Source organism: Hyla sarda, chromosome 9, assembly GCF_029499605.1.
Source record: "Hyla sarda isolate aHylSar1 chromosome 9, aHylSar1.hap1, whole genome shotgun sequence".
Taxonomy (NCBI): domain Eukaryota; kingdom Metazoa; phylum Chordata; class Amphibia; order Anura; family Hylidae; genus Hyla; species Hyla sarda.
Genome location: NC_079197.1, coordinates 126,039,627 through 126,061,365, shown reverse-complemented (window position 1 = coordinate 126,061,365; position 21,739 = coordinate 126,039,627). Strand labels below are relative to the sequence as shown.

Here is a 21,739-nt window from a genome sequence, read left to right as displayed (position 1 = left end):
GCATGCGCAGCACTACGCGAATAACTTAACCTGCGCCCGATGCTCTACTTTCTGTTCCCCGCTCCCTGAGCGTTAACGGGACGGGGAGTACAGCTGCGGGCGTGGGGCGCTCGGGGGGAGGCACACTGATGACAGCGGCATCGGGATCCCGATAGCGCTGTGGATCAACAGTAAATGTATATGAGGCAGCCGTATGAGCTGCGTACGTGTGAACTTCTGTCGGGCCACAGAGGCAATGAGAGCTCCGTGCAGCTTCAGCTATCACAGGGAGAGGAGATCCTCTCCCTGTGATAGCCAAACTGACACTGCTGTGCGCATCGATGCGTGACGTTTAAATATGTCACGTGACAAGAGAGAGCCAATAGGATGTGATGGAGGCGGACCATCTCATTCTATGGGAAATCTCATTCCACGGCAATGCACCGGTTAGCTCAGGGAGCTGTTCGGGATAGCCGCGGCAACCCGAACAGCTTACAGGACAGCTGGAGGGTCCCTACCTGCCTCCTCGCTGTCCGATCGCCGAATGACTGCTCAGTGCCTGAGATCCAAGCATGAGCAGTCAAGCGGCAGAATCATCGATCACTGGTTTCCTATGAGAAACCAGTGATCAATGTAATAGATCAGTGTGTGCAGTGTTATAGGTCCCTATGGGAGCTATAACACTGCAAAAAAAAGTGAAAAAAAAGTGAATAAATATCATTTAACCCCTTCCCTATTAAAAGTTTGAATCACCCCCCTTTTCCCCTAAAAAAAAAAAAAAACTGTGTAAATAAAAATAAAAATAAACATGTGGTATCGCCGCGTGCGGAAATGTCGGAATTATAAAAATATATCGTTAATAAAACCGCACGGTCAATGGCGTGCACGGAAAAAAATTCCAAAGTCCAAAGTAGTGCATTTTTGGTCACTTTTTATATCAAGAAAAAATGAATAAAAAGCTATCAATAAGTCCTATCAATGCAAAAATAGTACCGCTAAAAACTTTCGATCACGGCGCAAAAAATTAGCCCTCATACTGCCCCATACGCGGAAAAATAAAAAGTTATAGGGGTCAGAAGATGACAATTTTAAGTGTATACATTTTCCTGCATGTAGTTATGATTTTTTCCAGAAGTACGACAAAATCAAACCTATATAAGTAGGGTATCATTTTAATCGTATGGACCTACAGAATAAAGAGAAGGTGTCATTTTTACCAAAAAATGTGCTACGTAGAAACGGAAGCCCCCAAAAGTTACAAAATGGCGTTTTTTTTTTTTCAATTTTGTCTCACAATGATTTTTTTTTCCGTTTCGTCATAGATTTTTGGGTAAAATGACTGATGTAATTACAAAGTAGAATTGGTGGCGCAAAAAATAAGCCAGCATATGGATGTTTAGGTGCAAAATTGAAAGAAATATGATTTTTTAAAGGTAAGGAGGAAAAAACGAAAATGCAAAAACGGAAAAACGCTGAGTCCTTAAGGGGTTAAGGACCAGAGCATTTTTTGCACATCTGACCACTGTCACTTTAAGCATTAAAGGACATGTCCGGCGCAGACTTTTACTATTCCTTCCTGCCAGGGCTGCAAAAAAAGTCAAAACAAACTTTCACTTGCCTCCATATGTTCCTCCGGAGCTCCGCAACAGCTGATCAGTCGGCCGCGTTGTTTACTTCCTACTTCCTTTAGCCCGGTACGTCACACGGAACTTCAGCCTATCACCGGCCGAGGCGAGACAGCCCTGCCGACCGATCAGCTGTTGTGGAGCTCCGGGGGAACATATGGAGGTAAGTGAAAGTTTGTTTAGTCTTTTTTTGCAGCCCGGGCAGGATGGAATAGAAAAAGTCTGCACCGGGCATCTCCTTTAATTAATGCTTTTACTTATGAATCTGCTTCCGAGATTGTTTTTTCGTGACATATTCTACTTTAACATAATGGTAAATTGTGGATACTTGCATCATTTCTTGGTGTAAAATTCCAAAATGTCATGAAAAATTTGAAAATTTAGCATTTTTTTTTTTTTTTTTACTTTGAAGCTCTCTGCTTGTAAGGAAAATAGACATACCAAATAAATTATATATTGATTCACATATACAATATGTCTACTTTATGTTTGTATCATAAAGTTGAGACGTTTTTCTTTTGGAAGACATCAGAGGGCTTCAAAATTCAAAACTGAACCCCTCAAAGTATTCAAAATGACATTCAGTAAGTTTGATAACACTTTAGGTGTTTCACAGGAATAGCAGCAAAAGTGAAGGAGAAAATTCTAAATCTTAATTTTTTACACTCGCATGTTCTTGTACACCCAGGTTTTGAATTTTTACAAGGGGCAAAAGGAGAGAAATTCCCCCAAAATGTGTAGCCTAATTTCTCTCAAGTAAGGAAATACCTCATATGTGTATGTAAAGTGTTGGGCGGGCGCAGTAGAGGGCTCAGAAGGGAAGGAGTAACAATGGGATTTTGGAGAGTGAATTTTTCTTAAATGGTTTTTGGGGGGCATGTCACATTTAAGAAGCCCCTATGGTGCTAGAACAGCAAAAAAAAAAAAGAAAACCCACATGGCATACTATTTTGGAAACTACACCCCTCAAGAAATTTAACAAGGGGTACAGTTAGCCATAACACCCCACAGGTGATTGACGACTTTTCGTTAAAGTTGGATGTGTAAATTAATTACCGTATATACTCGAGTATAAGCCGACCCGAGTATAAGCCGAGACCCCTAATTTCAACCCAAAATCCCAGGAAAAGTTATTGACTCGAGTATAAGCCTAGGGTGGGAAATACCTCATCCCCCCCTGTCATCATCCAGACCCGTCATTAACATCCTCATCATCCCCTTGTCATCATCCCACACATCCCCCCTTCATCATCCCCTTGTCATCATCCCACACATCCCCTTATCATCCCACACATCCCCCCTTCATCATCCCCTTGTCATCATCCCACACATCCCCCCTTCATCATCCCCTTGTCATCATCCCACACATCCCCCCTTCATCATCCCCTTGTCATCATCCCACACATCCCCTTATCCCACACATCCCCCCTTCATCATCCCCTTGTCATCATCCCACACATCCCCTTATCCCACACATCCCCCCTTCATCATCCCCTTGTCATCATCCCACACATCCCCCCTTCATCATCCCCTTGTCATCATCCCACACATCCCCTTATCCCACACATCCCCCCTTCATCATCCCCTTGTCATCATCCCACACATCCCCTTATCCCACACATCCCCCCTTCATCATCCCCTTGTCATCATCCCACACCCCCCCCCTTCATCATCCCCACCCCCCTTCATCATCCCCACACCCCCCCCCCCTTCATCATCCTCTTCTCATCATTCGCCCTCAGTGGTCTTCAACCTGCGGACCTCCAGAGGTTTCAAAACTACAACTCCCAGCAAGCCCGGGCAGCCATCGGCTGTCCGGGCTTGCTGGGAGTTGTAGTTTTGAAACCTCCGGAGGTCCGCAGGTTGAAGACCACTGCGGCCTTCAACATGCGGACCTCCAGAGGTTTCAAAACTACAACTCCCAGCAAGCCCGGGCAGCCATCGGCTGTCCGGGCTTGCTGGGAGTTGTAGTTTTGAAACCTCCGGAGGTCCGCAGGTTGAAGACCACTGCGGCCTTCAACATGCGGACCTCCAGAGGTTTCAAAACTACAACTCCCAGCAAGCCCGGGCAGCCATCGGCTGTCCGGGCTTGCTGGGAGTTGTAGTTTTGAAACCTCCGGAGGTCCGCAGGTTGAAGACCACTGCGGCCTTCAACATCATCCAGCCCCCTCTCACCCCCTTTAGTTCTGAGTACTCACCTCCGCTCGGCGCTGGTCCGGTCCTGCAGGGCTGTCCGGTAAGGAGGTGGTCCGGTGAGGAGGTGGTCCGGGCTGCTATCTTCACCGGGGGCGCCTCTTCTCCGCGCTTCCGGCCCGGAATAGAGCCGTTGCCTTGACAGCGACGTATCTGCGTCGTTGTCAAGGCAACGTGACTATTCTGAGGCCGGGCCCGAAGCGCTTAGAAGAGGCCTCCCCGGTGAAGATAGCAGCCCGGACCACCTCCTCACCGGACCACCTCCTTACCGGACAGCCCTGCAGGACCGGACCAGCGCCGAGCGGAGGTGAGTACTCAGAACTAAAGGGGGTGAGAGGGGGCTGGATGATGTTGAAGGCCGCAGTGGTCTTCAACCTGCGGACCTCCGGAGGTTTCAAAACTACAACTCCCAGCAAGCCCGGACAGCCGATGGCTGCCCGGGCTTGCTGGGAGTTGTAGTTTTGAAACCTCTGGAGGTCCGCAGGTTGAAGACCACTGCGGGTGGGGGAGTTCACTCGAGTATAAGCCGAGGGGGGTGTTTTCAGCACGAAAAATCGTGCTGAAAAACTCGGCCTATACTCGAGTATATACGGTAATTTATTTTTTCACAAAAATGCTGGTTTCCCCCCAAATTTTACATTTTTACAAAGGGTAATAGGAGAAAATGCCCCCCAAAATTTGTAACCCCATTTCTTCTGAATATGGAAATACCCCATGTGTGGACGTCAAGTGCACTGCGGGCGAACTACAATGCTCAGAAGAGAAGGAGTAACATCTGCAAATCTTTTGCTGAAATGGGGGGGAAGGCATGTCGCATTTAGGAAGCCCCTATGGTGCCAGAACAGCAAAAAAAAAAAAAAAAACACATGGCATACTATTTTGGAAACTACACCCCTCAAGGAACGTAACAAGCAGTACAGTGAGCATTAACACCCCACAGGTGTTTGATAAATGTTCATTAAAGTGGGATATTAAAAGGAAAAAATTTTTAAACTAAAATGCTGGGGTTACCCCAAATTTTTCATTTTCACAAGTGGCAATAGGAGAAAATGTCACCGTATATTTGTAAATACATTTCTTTGGAGTAGGACATACCTCATATCTGGACGTAAACTGCTCTGTGGGTGCACACCAGGTCTCAGAAGAGCAGGAGTGCAGTCATGGGCCTTGAGCATTTACATAGCTGCCTATGGAGGCAGAACAGCGCCCCCCCCCCCCCCCCTCAGGGAGCGTTACATGGGGTAAATTACTAAAATGGGGTACAGTGGGACGTAAAATGATAAAACAAGTTATGTTCCCAGAATGATGACCCAGAGCATAGCCAAAACTAAAAAATATGCCCACCCCAAACCCTATGCTCTGAATCATCATTCTGGGATTGTGATGTGTGTGGCCGTCCCTAACTTGCTGCCTCAAATGCGCACCCCACTCTGTAAGAGAGAGTGCTGCGCATTTGAGGCAACACAAAAAAGTCCCAAACGATTTTCCCACCAACACCCAGAGTGGGGGGACATTCTGGGGGTTCAATACGGGAATCTCGTCCCTCATATACTCTAAACTTGAGAGTGTACCCGGAGGTACTCTAACAAAGTTTGTAGAGTTTCATTCCATACCGCGCCTGCTTCGAGGGAATATACTGGCGGAAGATGAGTCTCCCCTTAAAACTGATAAGAGACTCATCTACGGAGAGCTCCCTGAGGGGTACGTAGGGCTCCAAAAATTTGGCCCCAAAGTGATCGATGACCGGCCTCACTTTGTAAAGTCGGTCATAGGCAGGATCACTTCGGTGGGAACATGCCGCATTATCATTGTAATGCAGGCATTTCCGAATGGCCTCGAACGGCCTCCATGCCATGACCATACTGTAAAGCGGGGTCTGGTAGAGGATGTCCCTGCTCCAGTACTGCCTGACACTTGTTTTTTTTTACCAGGCCCATATGCAGCACGGGGCCCGAAAATGTCCTCATTTTGGCTGCATTGATGGCGTATCATTCATTGGGCCTAGCCAAAAACGAATCTAGGTGGTGGGCGATGAATTGTTGGGCGTACTGATTCGTCTGCTCCACCATTAGATTGACAAAGTCGTCACTAAATAATAACTAAAATAGTCTATTTCAGTGTATCCGGCCATGTCAATCCGGATTCCTGAGTCGCCAACAAACTCAGGAATCTGTGGCTGATAACCCTCTGAGGTCTCCAGACAGGTTCAACGGAATGGGGTTCCGGTACACTTGTCTGGGGGGACGGACTCGTATTACGAGCAGCATGGACGCTCTTACTAGTGTCAGCCACTGGGTCATGGGGGGTGCGTGGCCTCGCCTGGCGGTGTCTCCGCCACCATACAGGGGACTCATCTAGATGATGAGGAAGACGAGGAAGAACAGAGAAAAGTAGGATCTATCTCGTCCTCACTGGCAGATTTGAGGCGGTGGCGAGGGGTGGGGGAGGGGATTTGTGTGTGGGAGGGGGCGGGGAAGTATGTAGTGTATGTGATTGGTGTATACTTTATATAACAGTGTGTGATTATAAGTCACACACCGTTATACTAAATTTACCCCTCCTCTGCCGGCTGCTATTGGTCGGACCAATAGCAGCGCTCCTGGGGGGGTGACGGGATCGGGTAATTGGCGGTGTATAGTACCTTCTAACTCCGGGTCATCGGGTCACATATGTGAATCGCCGGTGTGAATTCACCGCTCCCCTGGGCATTGTCAAGGGATGCCTGCTGAATTATATCAGCAGGCATCCGGGCCCGGTCCCCGCCCGGCAGGGACCAATGTTCACACGGGGGTACAGGTACACCCTTGGTCCTTAAGTACCAGGGCGTACCTATATGCCCGTGGTTCATAAGGGGTTAAGTCCTGTTGTTAAGATATGTAACCAGGTAAGGTGTCAGTGACCAGGTGACTTGTGTGGTGACCTATAGGACCCCTCCAAATTGCTCCCATAAATACAAGGGAGGAGCTAGCTTAGTGTAGTCTAGAGTTTTCTGAGGTTCAGTCAAGACCCAAGGCCTAACCACGCAGCCACGCTTCCACCAACCAAGTGCCCCTTCAGGTGAACGTCAAAGCCTGGTAAGCAGTTACAGGGGTGAAGCCTAGTCAGTCATAGTCAAGTCAGTCAAGTCAGCGTGGGTCTACATAATTCAGTCAAGTCCACTACAAGTCCCAGCGAGCCCGCAAGTCTCCTTAAGTCATTGGCACCAATGACAAAGTAAGAGGTAGGTGGAGTGTCCTTTAAAATGATTTCAGGGACGTAGGCTGCAAGCTTAAGGCGAGGACATCCAAAGTAGTATTTTCTGAAATATTACCTGTACCCCGAGAGACACCAGAGGGGCAGCAGGAGATTAGGGAGATAAACAAGTGGCTCAGAAGCTGGTGTAGGAAGGAGGAGTTTGGGTTCATGGAGAACTGGGCTGACTTCACTGTTGGATACCGGCTCTACCGTAGAGACAGGCTGCACCGCAATGGGGAGGGTGCGGCTATGCTTGGGGATATCAATCGGGGCAGAAGAAGCCTGAGTGGAGTCCCGTTGCCAGACACCGAATAGCGGCCAGCGACCCGACGGGCAGAGAACCTGTCACTACACCACCGGAACTGGAGATCCTGGGCCGCTTTTTCTACCCCTCCATCCACTCCTAGCCCAGAATCTACCCCCTCAGATCACAGCACGCCCCCGGTCATCACCGCTGCCCCTGTGGATATTTGGCGATGAGCTTCAAGTAATTCAATATATGAGACAATACCTCTTACCCCTGCCAGGGAAGACTCATCCCCCAGTTCCGACAGCCCAGTCTGAGAGGGCTAAGCAAGAGGCTCAGGTGGCTGCCATAGTGGAGGAGATGAAAGCAAAGAGGAGGAGAGAGTATGGCCCTAAGCAGTTGCCTTATGAAGTGCGCCAAGCGCAACAAAAGTACACTAAAAGTCTGGAAAACCAGTATATCAGGATGCTGGAACACCCCAGAGAGGGAGAGCCACCCCTGGAGAGGTGGAGAGCCACTGTCGTCAAATTTGATAAAGTACAAGGGTATGGCACCCTAATGGACTGCACGGAGGTACCATTCTTGTGAATCGGAGGGCAGTCAAGTCCACCACCACTACATTTTCTGGATAGCGGGGAGATAGTGGAATATACTCCGGTCCGCAGTGTGAGAGGAGAGTGGGCGGCAGCGGTAACCCGTCCACAGAACCCGACACAACTTCCTTTTGTCTATTTTCCATCAGAAGATTGGAATGCGGACCCCTTTGGCTTGGTGTCTCCCAAGGTCAAAGGTACCTGTCAAGAAGAGGAACTCCTGCCCGAGGCGCCCGTCATGGCTCTCACATACCAACCAGGAGCAAGTAAGAAGTCTTTGGATGTGCCCAGGCCTACTCCTGGTGTTGAGGAAGTTTGGCCTGCTCATCGGGCACTAACTTAAGTGCCTCGGCCTACTCCTGCTGAGGAGGAGGTTTGGCCGGCCCAATAGGCACCAACACTTTGTCCCCCAGTGGCACAAGCTGCTGTGGTACAGATGGTAGTCATAGTAAGCCCTACCATCACAGATTCCAAGTTGTCCCATGTATCTTGGAACGGGCATCAGGGTAGAGAGCCTCAGGCAGCCCTATCCAAAATCATTTACCACAAAGCAGTTACAAGGACAAAACAACCTCATCAAAATTGTTGATTATTTTCACCCAGTTTCAACACCCCAATGTTGAGCATGTATTGATGTTGTGCAAAATGCTACATGAACTCTTCCCCAGTTTTTCAGCTCTGTGAAGGACATGGGTGCAATGCCCCAGGAACTGTATACTATTGTTTGAGACAGTGGCCTAGTACCACACCCTCCTTCAAGGACATTTTGCTGAGGACGGCTTTATTTAAGAGGGGAAGTTTGTGGTGGCCCAGTACAGAAGTGGCTCTTCTGTACAATCTATGCTCCTTTTCAGGTGGGCTCAGTCCTAGTCACCTGGCCCCACACTCCTCAGGACTCTAGTTATCTTATTGTACATTTGTATAATGGTTACTGTATTTTCTTTAGATGTATATGCCTTTAAAAGGGTATTCAGGCTTTAGACATTTTATCCCCTATCCTTTGATAAGATGTGTGATTGTGGGGGGGGGCGCCGCTGGGACCCCGGCGATCTTCCTGCAGCACCCGCATTATGTGTGGAGCTGTGTCTCCTGGCTCAGAAACCGGAAGTTTTGGGGACTGGAGACGTCACATAACGCCACGCCCCCTTGTGATGTCACACAACGCCTCCTCCATTCATGTCCATAGACATGAAGGGAGGGGGCATGACGTGACATCACGACGGGGGCGTGGCGTTATATCACGTCTTCAGTGCCAAAAACTTCCAGTTTCCGAGCCTGGAGACGCAGCTCCGCACATAATGCGCGTGCTGCAGGGAGATTGCAGGGGTCCCAGCGGCGGGCCCCCCACGATCAGACATCTTATCCCCTATCCTTTGGATAGGGGATAAAATGTCTAAAGCGGAACACCTCTTTAAGTCCTGTTGTTAAGACATGTAACCAGGGAAGGTGTCAGTGACCAGGTGACTTGTGTGGTGGCCTATAGGACCCCTCCAATAAATGCTCCCATAAATATAAGGGAAGAGCTAGCTTAGTGGAGTCTAGAGTTTGCTGAGGTTCAGTCAAGACCTGAGAGTGTCTGGTGTCCTGAAGAGACCCAAGGCCTAACCACGCAGTCACGCTTCCACCAACCAAATGCCCCTTCATGTGAACGTCAGAGCCTGATAAGCAGGCACAGGGGTGAAGCCTAGTCAGTCATAGTCAAGTCAGTCAAATCTGCTAAAGTCAGCATGGGTCTGCATAATTCAGTCCACTACAAGTCCCAGCGAGCCCGCAAGTCTCCTTAAGTCACTGGTCATCTCCTTGGGCCTAACTGAGCTATAAAGACAATTCCATATGTCTGCCTCAGTAAAGCTACCGTTGTTCCGTAACTTTGCATTGGAGTGCTTATTTGCCTGCGCCTAGCTCAGGAACCAGCAGCCATACCACGGGTGGTGTAGAGGATAACCACGTCCCTGGCGTCACAAACACAAGGGCTTAATGCCATCTGCCCCTAGGGTAATAACATCTGCCCTTACATCACACCCTTCTGTGAAGGTGACAAACTGAAGCAGACAAGCTAGGCACAGTATATTATTGTTTATATATGCATTTGCTCTATAAATGTGTCCAAAACCTGATGCAACATTTTGTGTAGGTGGTGCTTCAAACTTTGGCGGATTTTATGAAAAGTAGATCTCCACCCATATGTTTTATGACAGATTGCCCATGCCAGCTGTACTAAAAAGTAGCCAACATTCTGCTTGTCTACTGTAATCTGATTTCCACTGCTCCGTTCTGTTACCTACCTCCTCCTGCTCATACAGGGAAAGGCTGTCCGGGCATGCTGGGAATTGTAGTTGTGCAACAGTTGGAGGCTCCCTGGTTGGGACACACTGATCTAAATATTGTGGTGACCACATAAAGAAATCCCTTCCTTCCCAGACAAATGTGGAATCTGTTTATCCTGCTTGCAGACAGCTTACAGCCTTAGAGAAGAAGTGTCTAGATAAAATGATAACATTAGACATTTCCGGCACTCACCCTGGGTTTGTCTCCATTCACTTCTGACTTTTATGACTGAGAAGCTGTTTCCTGTCTTGAATCAGGGTGTAATTCTCTTTTCCTTAGAGACTACTTACAATATCTATGGGAAAAGTCTTGTTTACAGGCGTATACACCATAAATGGAAAAGCTTGTATCCACAAAATCACGGACCTATCACATAAACGCTGCATGAAATATTGCATGGTTAGCACTGCACACATTATTCCGCTTTGGAGCCGTGACCTTAGAGAGGAGAAATGTTGACAATGAGCAGCTTTCTATTTGGGGGACCCAGCGTGTAGAGTAATAACTAGTGCAGGGCCGTATGACCAAATATGTGTATCACGGTATTTTTTTTTTACTTACGGGGGTTCCACGGTATATAACGGTATTACCCCCCCCCCAATCATGTGAATTGCCAGCTCTGTTCTGCCCCCCACCCCTGCCCCAATCATGTGACCCGCGCGCGGTGTTCGGCTTCCCCCCCCCCCCCCCCCCGAATCATGTGACCCGCCAGCGCTGTTCTGCTCCCCCCAATTAATGATCAGCCCAGCGGGGTACTACTCACATATGTCACCCGCAAGCACTGCCCTCCTCCTCTTTGTTGGGGGCCGCCGGCGATGGAACTCTATACTGTACGCCAGTGGTCTCCAACCTATGGCTGTCCGGGCATGCTGGGAGTTGTAGTTTTGCAACAGCTGGAGGTCCGCAGGTTGGAGACCACTGCTGTACGCTGTATCCCTATGCCTGGGTTGCAAAAGATACAGAAAATAAACTTTAATTTACCTACGTTGGCCACACGCTGTTCCTTGGGACTGGAACGTCGGAGAGCCTTCAGCCTATCACCGGCCGCAGCGATGTCCCGCCCCGGCCAGTGATAGGCTGAGCGCACTGTCATGTAAGAAGCCGGCCAGAGCTCCATACATGATAGTGGGCTCAGCCTATCACTGGCCGGGGCGGGACATCGCTCCGGCTGGTGATAGGCTGATGGCTGTCCGACGTTCCCGTCCCCAGTGTAAGGCCGACGTAGGCGAGTTACAGTTTATTTTCTTTATCTTTTGCAGCCCGGGCATAGGGATGCAGCGTACAGCAGTGGTCTCAAACCTGCAGACCTCCAGCTGTTGCAAAACTACAACTCCCAGCATGCCCGGACAGCTGGGAGTTGTAGTTTTGCAACATCTGGAGGTCTGCAGGTTGGAGACCACTGGCGTACAGTATAGAGTTCCAGCGCCCGGCGGCCCCCAACAAAGAAGAGGGCAGCGCTTGACATATGCGAGTTGTACCCCGCTGGGCTGATCATTAATTGGGGGGGGGGGGGGCAGAACAGTGCTGGCGGGTAACATAGGATTAGTTCCCTGATGTGGGGACAGCGCTGCGCTGGGCTGATAATACATTCCCGAGGGGGAGGGGCACAACCGGTATTGCAGTATGGGGGAAAATTCATATTGTGCAGCCCAAAAAATTCGGTATTCGGTATGAACCGGTATACCGCCCAGCCCTAGTAATAACTGCATTTTGCCTGCCAGGGATTAGGTAAATTGCTGGTCACTATAAGGCTGGGCATATACATTGGATCACTATCACCCAAGCCCCTCAACTATGGTATGATCAGCCATGTGCAAAATGGTGGCAGTGGTTGGTGCCAGCCAAAACCAGCAACAGGTATAACCTGTAAACAATACTTTGGTCCTGTTTTCCATGAGAATTCCATATACATTGGAGTAAAGTTTACTAAGTCTGATGATTTTAGTGGGACTGGCCAACTGACTAATGCGCATGGGGCCTCCTGTTCCTCCTCCAACAGATGACATGAAGGATTAGTTATGTTGGATTTCAATGCCCAATCCATTTTACTAAAGATTGGATCCAGGCAGAGGTATCTGGCAACATTTTTACTTCTGTCTAAAATCAGAAGCATGTTTGGGCAAGCTGAGCATGCATGTGTATAAGGAATTCAGGGATAATAGCTGTCAGTAGTGTATGGCCATCTTAACACTGATCCAAACAACAGTACTCACAACCAGGGCTGTGGAGTCGGAGTCAGAGTCGGAGCCGGACGAAATTTTGGGTACCTGGAGTCGGAGTCGGCAAACAATGCACCGACTCCGACTCCTATTAAATTTAGATTGGAATAAAAAATAAAAAAAAGCAAGTTTAAATGTCCCAATTCACAAAAAGTTATAATTAATGACTTCTCTACTGTAAGAATAAAGACCAATGCATGCAGTGCCTCACATAACCGCAAAAGGAACACGTTAAGTGACCGTGAAGAAGCATGATTTTCATGTGCTTTACTATATGGCACACAACGCACAATTAGGAGCGGCAATACTTATACTTCCCATAGTGTTGTGTTCTGCTGTTACAGGGAACCCATGGGTAACCTAGCCTCTCACTGATAAGGGATTAAGGAACTATGTTTTTTGCAGGACTAGAGACACTTGTATAAGTGAAGGGAATGGAGGGTCAATAGTTCAAGACTGAAGCTGTAAACCATTGGAAAAACTGCTGCCATTCAGCTAAGGCTATAAAAACTTGTAAACTCGATTGTTAGCTTAAAGGGGTACTCTGCCCCTAGACATCACGAGGGGCGGAGCCGTGATGTAGCGATGCTCTGGCCCCTGTATCGCCCGTTATTACGCACAGAGCGAACTCGGTGCTGCATCGGCGATCCCGGGGGTCCCCAGCAGCGGGGCCCCGGCGATCTGACATCTTATCCCCTATTCTTTGGAAAGGGGATAAGATGTCAGATCGCCGGGGTCCCGCTGCTGGGGACCCCCGGGATCGCTGCTGCGGCACTGCGCGCTCATTACTGCACAGAGTGAGTTCGCTCTGTGCGTAATGACGGGCAATACAGGGGCCGGAGCATTGTTACATCACAGCTCCGCCCCTCATGATGTCACGGCCCGCCCCCTCAATACAAGTCTATGGGAAGGGGCGTGTGGGTCGTCACGCCCCCTGCCATAGACTTGCATTAAGGGGGCGTGCCGTGATGTCACGAGGGGTGGAGCCATGATGCCACACTGCTCCATCCCCTGTATCGCCCATCATTACGCACAGAGCGAACTCTTTCTGTGTAGTCATGAAAGCGCGGTGCCGCAGTGGCGATCCCGGGGGTCCCCAGCAGCAGGACCCCAGCGATCTGACATCTTATGCCCTATCCTTTGGATAGGGGATAAGATGTCTAGGGGCGCAGTACCCCTTTAAACTTGACTATGGGATTCTACTAGGGAAATCATGTTTTATATTAAATGCCCCTTTCTGGATCCTCCCACTGCCCTATCTTCAGCAGCAGATCAGCACACAAACTGTTCAATACAGTAGACTGTTGGCTTCCCAGCCAGTAGTCCTGTGGTAATGACATGTATGTTGCCTTTCTTTCCTTCAAGGAATGTATAAAATACATTCACATATTAATACAGAGGAGTCGGAGTCGGGGAGTCGGAGTTGGAAGCACAGAAAACTCCGGAGGCGGAGTTGGAACATTTATCTACCGACTCCACAGCCCTGCTCACAACGCACTGCCCTCACTACTGAGCCTATCATGCAGAATTACCCGTTATATTGCACAAGCATGCATGGCAGCAATTACATAATTCCAATCACTTTCTGGTGCCCACAGAGTAGGTACTGGTACAAATGAGCTCATTTAAAGTGTACCTGTCGTCAACAAAAACATTTTTATATAATCTAGATAATAACATTATATGTATATTTGTAATATACTTTGATTAAAAAACATGTATATTTTGGGTAAAAAAATGCTGTCCCTGCAGCTATTGCCTGTGTGTCTCTATGAAGAGTCCAAATACAGGAAGTGAGGGCGGGACAAGCAGGAATCTGTGCAGGCTCCTGTCTTGTCAATCATCCTTGTGTATGAGCCTGTAGCATGTCACAGAGCCTCACAGCACGGAGCCCTGCTTGTCCTCAGTGTACAGAGCCCTGCTTGTCCACTCTCACTTCCTGTATTTGGACTCCTCATAGAGACACACAGGCAATAGCTGCAGGGACAAAAATAAACATATTTTTTAACCAATGTATATTACAAATATACATATAATGGTATTATCTACATCATATAAAAAGTTTTTGTTGATGACAGGTACACTTTAAATGTACCAGGCACAGAGCCCTTATACACAGCTTCACTTCTATGCCCTGGTACTGCCCTGCTCCATACTCTTCACACAGGATCTTACATGCCAACAGCCAATCAGCAGCCACCTGCATGTAGCCCTGTTTTCCTGTGCCAGTCTCTGGGATCAGCACTGGGAGAGACGGGTTAATAAAACTGCATTGTGGACACTTCATCCTGTGAATGTATCCTTTGTTACGCCATGTCCACCCTGGGCCTAATATATTACCATCCCTATTGGCCCGGCCTTATAATGGTGTCCTGTGGGATGTGTAGCTTTATGTACACGTCCTCGGTGTATCCTCTCATCTATACTGAATAATTCATTGCACATTATTGGAGATTTTCACATCGTCTTCAGATTTCCTTGTCCCCAAGAGAAACATGAAGGACGGTCAGGGGAGCCACACTATGTACCATCAAAACGCATCAAATCATTTGCTGTATTGGGGCTATTTCCCCCCTGGATAGTTCCTCCTGTCACTTTGCTACATTCACCCCAAGGACATGTCTTTACAATAAAGCAGGTACCAATGAGAAGAGTTACAGGCAGGTGACAGCCTTATTATGGGGTATGATGGTGGGTTTATCCCCTTTATTTCCTTATATTAGTACCTGTTAGTCAACATTATCATTATATATCCATAGTTATTATTATTTATATTATTATTTATATTACGTATCCACTGTTATTATTATTTATATTGTAATTATTATTATTTATATTATTATGTATCTATTGTTATTATTTATATTTTGTATCCACTGTTATTATTTATACTATTATTTATATTACGTATCCACTGTTGATATTATTATATATATTGTAATTATTATTATTCATATTATGTATCTATTGTTATTATTTATATTACGTATCCACTGTTGATATTATTATTTCTATTGTAATTATTATTATTTATATTATTATGTATCTATTGTTATTATTTATATTACGTATCCACTGTTATTATTATTTATATTGTAATTATTATTATACATATTATTATGTATCTATTGTTATTATTTATATTACGTATCCACTGTTGATATTATTATTTATATTGTAATTATTATTATACATATTATTATGTATCTATTGTTATTATTTATATTTCGTATCCACTGTTATTATTCTTTATACTCTTATTATTGTGTATATATGCCGATAATAACAACAATCTTATTGATCTCAGTGTCAGGCTCAGTCTTTGTTGTCCCCATGTCCGGACAATCCTGTCCATAGGGATCCGGTGTATTCCTCCAGCACTGAGCCGCCTCTCCGGACAGCACGGTGCTCCGGCTCTCTGTGTACAGGCTCGGTGCTGGCCCGGGTCAGATGAGGCAGTGTGTCCGGATGTCACGTAGTTCCTCCCCCGCCCCCTCCTCCCCGGTTCCCCTCTCTTTACCTCCTCTCCGCCGTGTCCCGCTGCTCTCCGTCCCCTTTTGTCAGCAGCCTCTGGCCGCAGTGCCGCCCCGGAGCCGCAGGCGTGACGTCAGAGCTCCTGCTGCGGATGCTGAGCTGCTGCTGCCGCCTCTGTCACTGCTCGTACAGCCCAGCCCCGGCCCCGCACGGCTCCTCCACCGCACACTCAGGCCGGGAATGGCGCTCACTCTGCAGTCACTGGGTGTATGACTCCAACCAGTCACCACAGCTTCCTGCACTGGATCATCATAATCATCACCGCTGATTCCTGCAACTCCATTCATCATGTATCATTACTGCTGATTCCTGCAACTCCATTCATCATATATCATTACTGCTGATTCCTGAACTGGATCATCATGATCATTACTGCTGATTCCTGCAACTCCATCATGTATCATTACTGCTGATTCATCATGTATCATTACTGCTGATTCCTGAACTGGATCATCATGATCATTACTGCTGATTCCTGCAACTCCATTCATCATATATCATTACTGCTGATTCCTGAACTGGATCATCATGATCATTACTGCTGATTCATGAACTGGATCATCATGTATCATTATTGCTGATTCCTGCAACTCCATTCATCATGTATCATTACTGCTGATTCCTGACCTGGATCATCATGTATCATTACTGCTGATTCCTGCAACTCCATCATGTATCATTACTGCTGATTCCTGCAACTGGATCATCATAATCATCACCGCTGATTCCTGCAACTCCATTCATCATGTATCATTACTGCTGATTCCTGACCTGGATCATCATGTATCATTACTGCTGATTCCTGCAACTCCATCATGTATCATTACTGCTGATTCCTGAACTGGATCATAATGTATCAATATTGCTGATTCCTGAACTGGATCATCATGATCATTACTGCTGATTCCTGAACTGGATCATCATGTATCATCACCGCTGATTCCTGAACTGGATCATCATGATCATTATTGCTGATTCCTGAACTGGATCATCATGTATCATTACTGCTGATTCCTGAACTGGATCATCATGTATCATTACTGCTGATTCCTGAACTGGATCATCATGATCATTACTGCTGATTCCTGAACTGGATCATAATGTATCAATATTGCTGATTCCTGAACTGGATCATCATGATCATTACTGCTGATTCCTGAACTGGATCATTAGGTATCATTATTGCTGATTCCTGAACTGGATCATCATGATCATTACTGCTGATTCCTGAACTGGATCATCATGTATCATCACCGCTGATTCCTGAACTGGATCATAATGTATATCACCTTTGATAATCACCTCTGGTTCCTGCACTGCCCCTCCAATCATCACCACTTCACTATAACCCTTTGCGCTGCATCTTCACCAACACTAGAGCTTTCTGTATTGCATTTTCATTCACCATCATAACAGCATCCCTGCAGGGCAGGTTTTAGGCTTAGCGTGGCCCTGGGCAAAATCAAAAGTGGGGGCCCCAAAAGTCGTAATAGTGCACTACCAGATTTGCACATTTTTGGTCACTTTAAATACCATAAAAATGACCCTCATACATCCCCATATACAGAGTTATAGGGGTCAGAATAGTACAATTTTCTATTTTTGTATAGTTCCCCCACATTAGGTTGTAGCTCCCCCACATTAGGTTGGCAGTATAGTTCCCCCACATTAGGTTGGCAGCATAGTTCCCCCACATTAGGTTGGCAGTATAGTTCCCCCACATTAGGTTGGCAGCATAGTTCCCCCACATTAGGTTGGCAGCATAGTTCCGCCACATTAGGTTGGCAGTATAGTTCCCCCACATTAGGTTGGCAGTATAGTTCCCCCACATTAGGTGCAGTATAGTTCCCCCACATTAGGTGCAGTATAGTTCCCCCACATTAGGTGCAGCATAGTTCCCCCACATTAGATGCAGTATAGTTCCCCCACATTAGGTGCAATATAGTTCCCCAACATTAGGTGCAGTATAGTTCCCCCACATTAGGTTGGCAGTATAGTTCCCTCACATTAGGTGCAGTATAGTTCCCCCACATTAGGTTGGCAGTATAGTTCCCCCACATTAGGTTGGCAGTATAGTTCCCCCACATTAGGTGCAGTATATTGCCCCACATTAGGTGCAATATAGTTCCCCCACATTGGGTGCAGTATAGTTCCCCACATTAGGTGCAGTACAGTCCCCCACATTAGTTGCAGTATAGCTTCCCCACAGACATACAGCCTTCAGCCATATACAGTGTATGGCTGGAGGCTGTATGCCTGTGTACTGCCCCACTTCAGTGCTCCGACCACTGCTCCTCCGGTCAGGGGTCACAATCTACTGCTATGGCTTATAGGCCATAGCAGTAGGTCCCAGGATCGGTGGTCGGCGGACCGAAGATGAGGTGCCGAAGGTAACTTACCATGTGCGCGTCGTCCGCCACCTCCTCGATGCTCCGCTCCTCCATTCCTATGGGCGTACGCACGGGACGTCAGTGACGTCCCTGCGTGCGCTACCTCCCTTGGGCCCCTGCGTTTTTAAAGTTAACGCGGGGCCGCAGAAAGGTAAATGGGACATCCTTCTGTCCCGTAAAGATCTTTCGGGACACATGGATGTCCCGAATGTGACGGGGCCCCCTTAGGCTGTTCAGTGGCGGATCCCCCCTGGGGGATGGGGGCTCTGGGCAATTGCCGGATTGCCCCTCCCTAATGCCGGCTCTGCATCCCTGTACTGCACTTCTATCCATGATCGCTACTGTTCCCTACACTCCACATACACTGCACCACAGCCTCCTGCACTGCATCATCCATAAGCCTCACTACAGCTTCCTCTATGCACCCTTTATTCATCACCATTAGGCTAAGTTTCCACTTGTTTTTTGGGGGGGAAAATGCCAATTCTTGCACATGGTGTTTTTTTTTGGCCAAAAAATGCTGTGACCAGATGTTAGCTTTAAGCCAATGAGAAATTGCTAAATTCTTTTTCCACTTTGCGTTTTTCAGTTTTACGTTTTTTTTAAATCCTTTTGGTGTTTTTTCACTCTTTTTTGGTGTTTTTCAGCAAAGTCGCAGCATGTTGAGCCTATGGCGTTCTTTTCCCCTGAAATCGTGGCTATAGGAGTAAAAAAAACATCAAGAAAAACAACATGTGGGTTTTAATTTTGGCGTTTTTGCAGGCGGTTTTTATTCTTTTTTGGACTTTAGCGATCCAAAAAAGTGATGGGGATACCTTTTTTAATAAAATTTCGTAGGGTACCATTCAAAAAAATATATATATATAAAAAAAGATACAGTAGTGATGGAAAAATGGTATTTAACAAAATGTATCTTTATTATAACAAAATTTTTATTAATTTTCAGAGATAAATTTATAGTACCTGCAGTAGTACCTGCAGTTAAGAACAGATCACAGCAGGTGTCACTCCTGACACCCACTGCGATCATCCTTCATCCCTGCGATGCGGAGCAGCTTTCTCCTGCACTCACATCTCTGCTCTGTACTCCGGCCAACCACTCACCATTCATATTTCCCACTGAGAGCTGGGATTGGCTACCACCATCTGGCCAATCTCCACTCTGGGGATGTGTGAGGGCTAATTTTTTGCGCTGTGAGCTCTAGTTTTTATTGGTACCATTTTTGTTTTGATAGGACTTTTTAACTGCTTTTTATACATTTTTAGAAACTATACAAAGTGACCAAAAATACGCAATTTTGGACTTTGGTATTTTTTTTAATGTATACACCATTGACCATGCAGTATAATTAACATTATATATTTATAGTTTGGACATTTACGCACACGGCGATACCACACTTATTTATTTCTATTATGTTTACATATTTTTTATATGGAATTTGGGAAAAGGAGTGATTTAAACATTTAATATGGAAGGGGTTTATAGGTGTTTTTTAAACTTTTATTCAACTTTTTTTTACATTTTATAAGTCCCCTTAGGGAGACTTTTAGGAGGAATCATTAGATTCCGCATACAGATATATGTAGTTCCATAGAACTACATTGATCTGTGTGGTCTGTGCTCGATTGATAAAGCCTGGTCCAAAGGATAGGGGATAACATGTCTGATCGTGGGTGGTCCCTGGCCGGGCATCCCTCTGGGCCTTCAGGCTTCCGTGATCGTGACGTCACACCATGCCCCCTCCATTCATGTCTATGAATGACAGCGGCAATCTAAAGGGTTAATAGTCACCCGCGGCGATGTTGGTTAATAACGGCAGCCTTCAGCTACAGGAATTAGAGCCCGCGCCATACACTGTTAAAGGCACAAGGACGTGTATACATGTCCTTAGTCATTAACAGCTTAAAACCAACAACTGCTGAAGTGAATAAAATTGAATATCTTGTTACATAGCTATCTGTTAAGACATGGGGTGTATATGGCAGTCAGTTTTAGCTGATAGTTGGTAGTAGAGATGAGCGAACTTACAGTAAATTCGATTCGTCACGAACTTCTTGGCTTGGCAGTTCATGACTTATCCTGCATAAATTAGTTCAGCTTTCAGGTGCTCCGGTGGGCTGGAAAAGGTGGATACAGTCCTAGGAAAGAGTCTCCTAGGACTGTATCCACCTTTTCCAGCCCACCGGAGCACCTGAAAGCTGAACTAATTTATGCAGGATGGCATCAACTGCTGAGCCGAGAAGTTTGTGACGAATCAAATTTACTGTAAGTTCGCTCATCTCTAGTTGGTAGCAATAAAAATGGGCAAGCATTAGGATCTAAATGACTATGACAAGAAACAAATAATAATAGATGACTGGTTCAGAGCATTTCTAAAGTGTCAGGTCTTTTGAGGTGTTCTTTGTATGCGATAGTCAGTACTTACCAAAAGCGGTCCGGGAAAGGACAACCAATGAAGAAGCATCAGGAAACTAAGTGTCTGATGGTTATTCATGTGCATAGGGAGTAAGGGCCCATCTAGTCTGATCCGACAGAAGACTAGCAGAAATTGTGAACCAGCTGTTTCCCTTTAGGTAAAGAACTTACTGCTGGGTATGATGGTAAAGTGTAAGAACATACTAGACATCACATTGTGCTGTGAAAAGGCTCCATAACTGCAGATCAGAAGAATGCAAGGGCTCATTCCTGTCTACCACTGAAAGCGCCTTCATTGGTCATGTGAATATCTTAGACCATGGAGCAATGGAAGAATGCAGCCTGGGCTGATGATGTCTTTTACATCATGTGGACGGCCGGGTGCATGCACATCGCTTGGCACTTGGGGATGGCACAGGAATGCACTGTTGGAAGAAAGCTTGAAAAAGCAGTGTGATGATCAGGACTAGAGATGAGCGAACTTACAGTAAATTCGATTCGTCATCAACTTCTCGGCTCGGCAGTTGATTACTTTTCCTGCGTAAATTAGTTCAGCCTTCAGGTGCTCCGGTGGGCTGGAAAAGGTGGATACATTCCCAGGAAAGAGTCTCCTAGGACTGTATCCACCTTTTTCCAGCCCACCGGAGCACCGGAAAGCTGAACTAATTCATGCAGGAAAAGTCATCAACTGCCGAGCCGAGAAGTTCGTGACGAATCAAATTTACTGTAAGTTCGCTCATCTCTAATCAGGACAATGTTCTGCTGGAAAACCTTGGGTCCTGGCATTCATGAAAATGTTACTCTGACAATATACCGTATTTTTCTTCTCCAAAACTGGGGGGGGGGGGGGGGGGGGGGGGAAGTTGGTGCGTCTTATACGGCGAATACACGCCTATAGCGGCGGTCCCGCGGTGATGCCCTGTATTAACCCTTCAGACGCGGCGATCAAAGCTGACCGCCGCGTCTGAAGGGAAAGTG

At 46.8% G+C, this 21,739-nt stretch overlaps 1 protein-coding gene across 2 annotated transcripts in view; it reads right to left on the bottom strand.

The window, feature by feature from the left end:
* Positions 1–16,282, bottom strand: part of MOSPD1 (motile sperm domain containing 1) — a 77,637-nt gene extending 61,355 nt beyond the window's left edge. For both annotated transcript variants that reach the window (XM_056538428.1, XM_056538431.1), the window contains exon 1: positions 15,939–16,282. The gene's annotated coding sequence lies outside the window, so the exon portion shown is untranslated. The remainder of the gene's footprint in view (positions 1–15,938) is intronic.
* Positions 16,283–21,739: the final 5,457 nt, after the last annotated feature.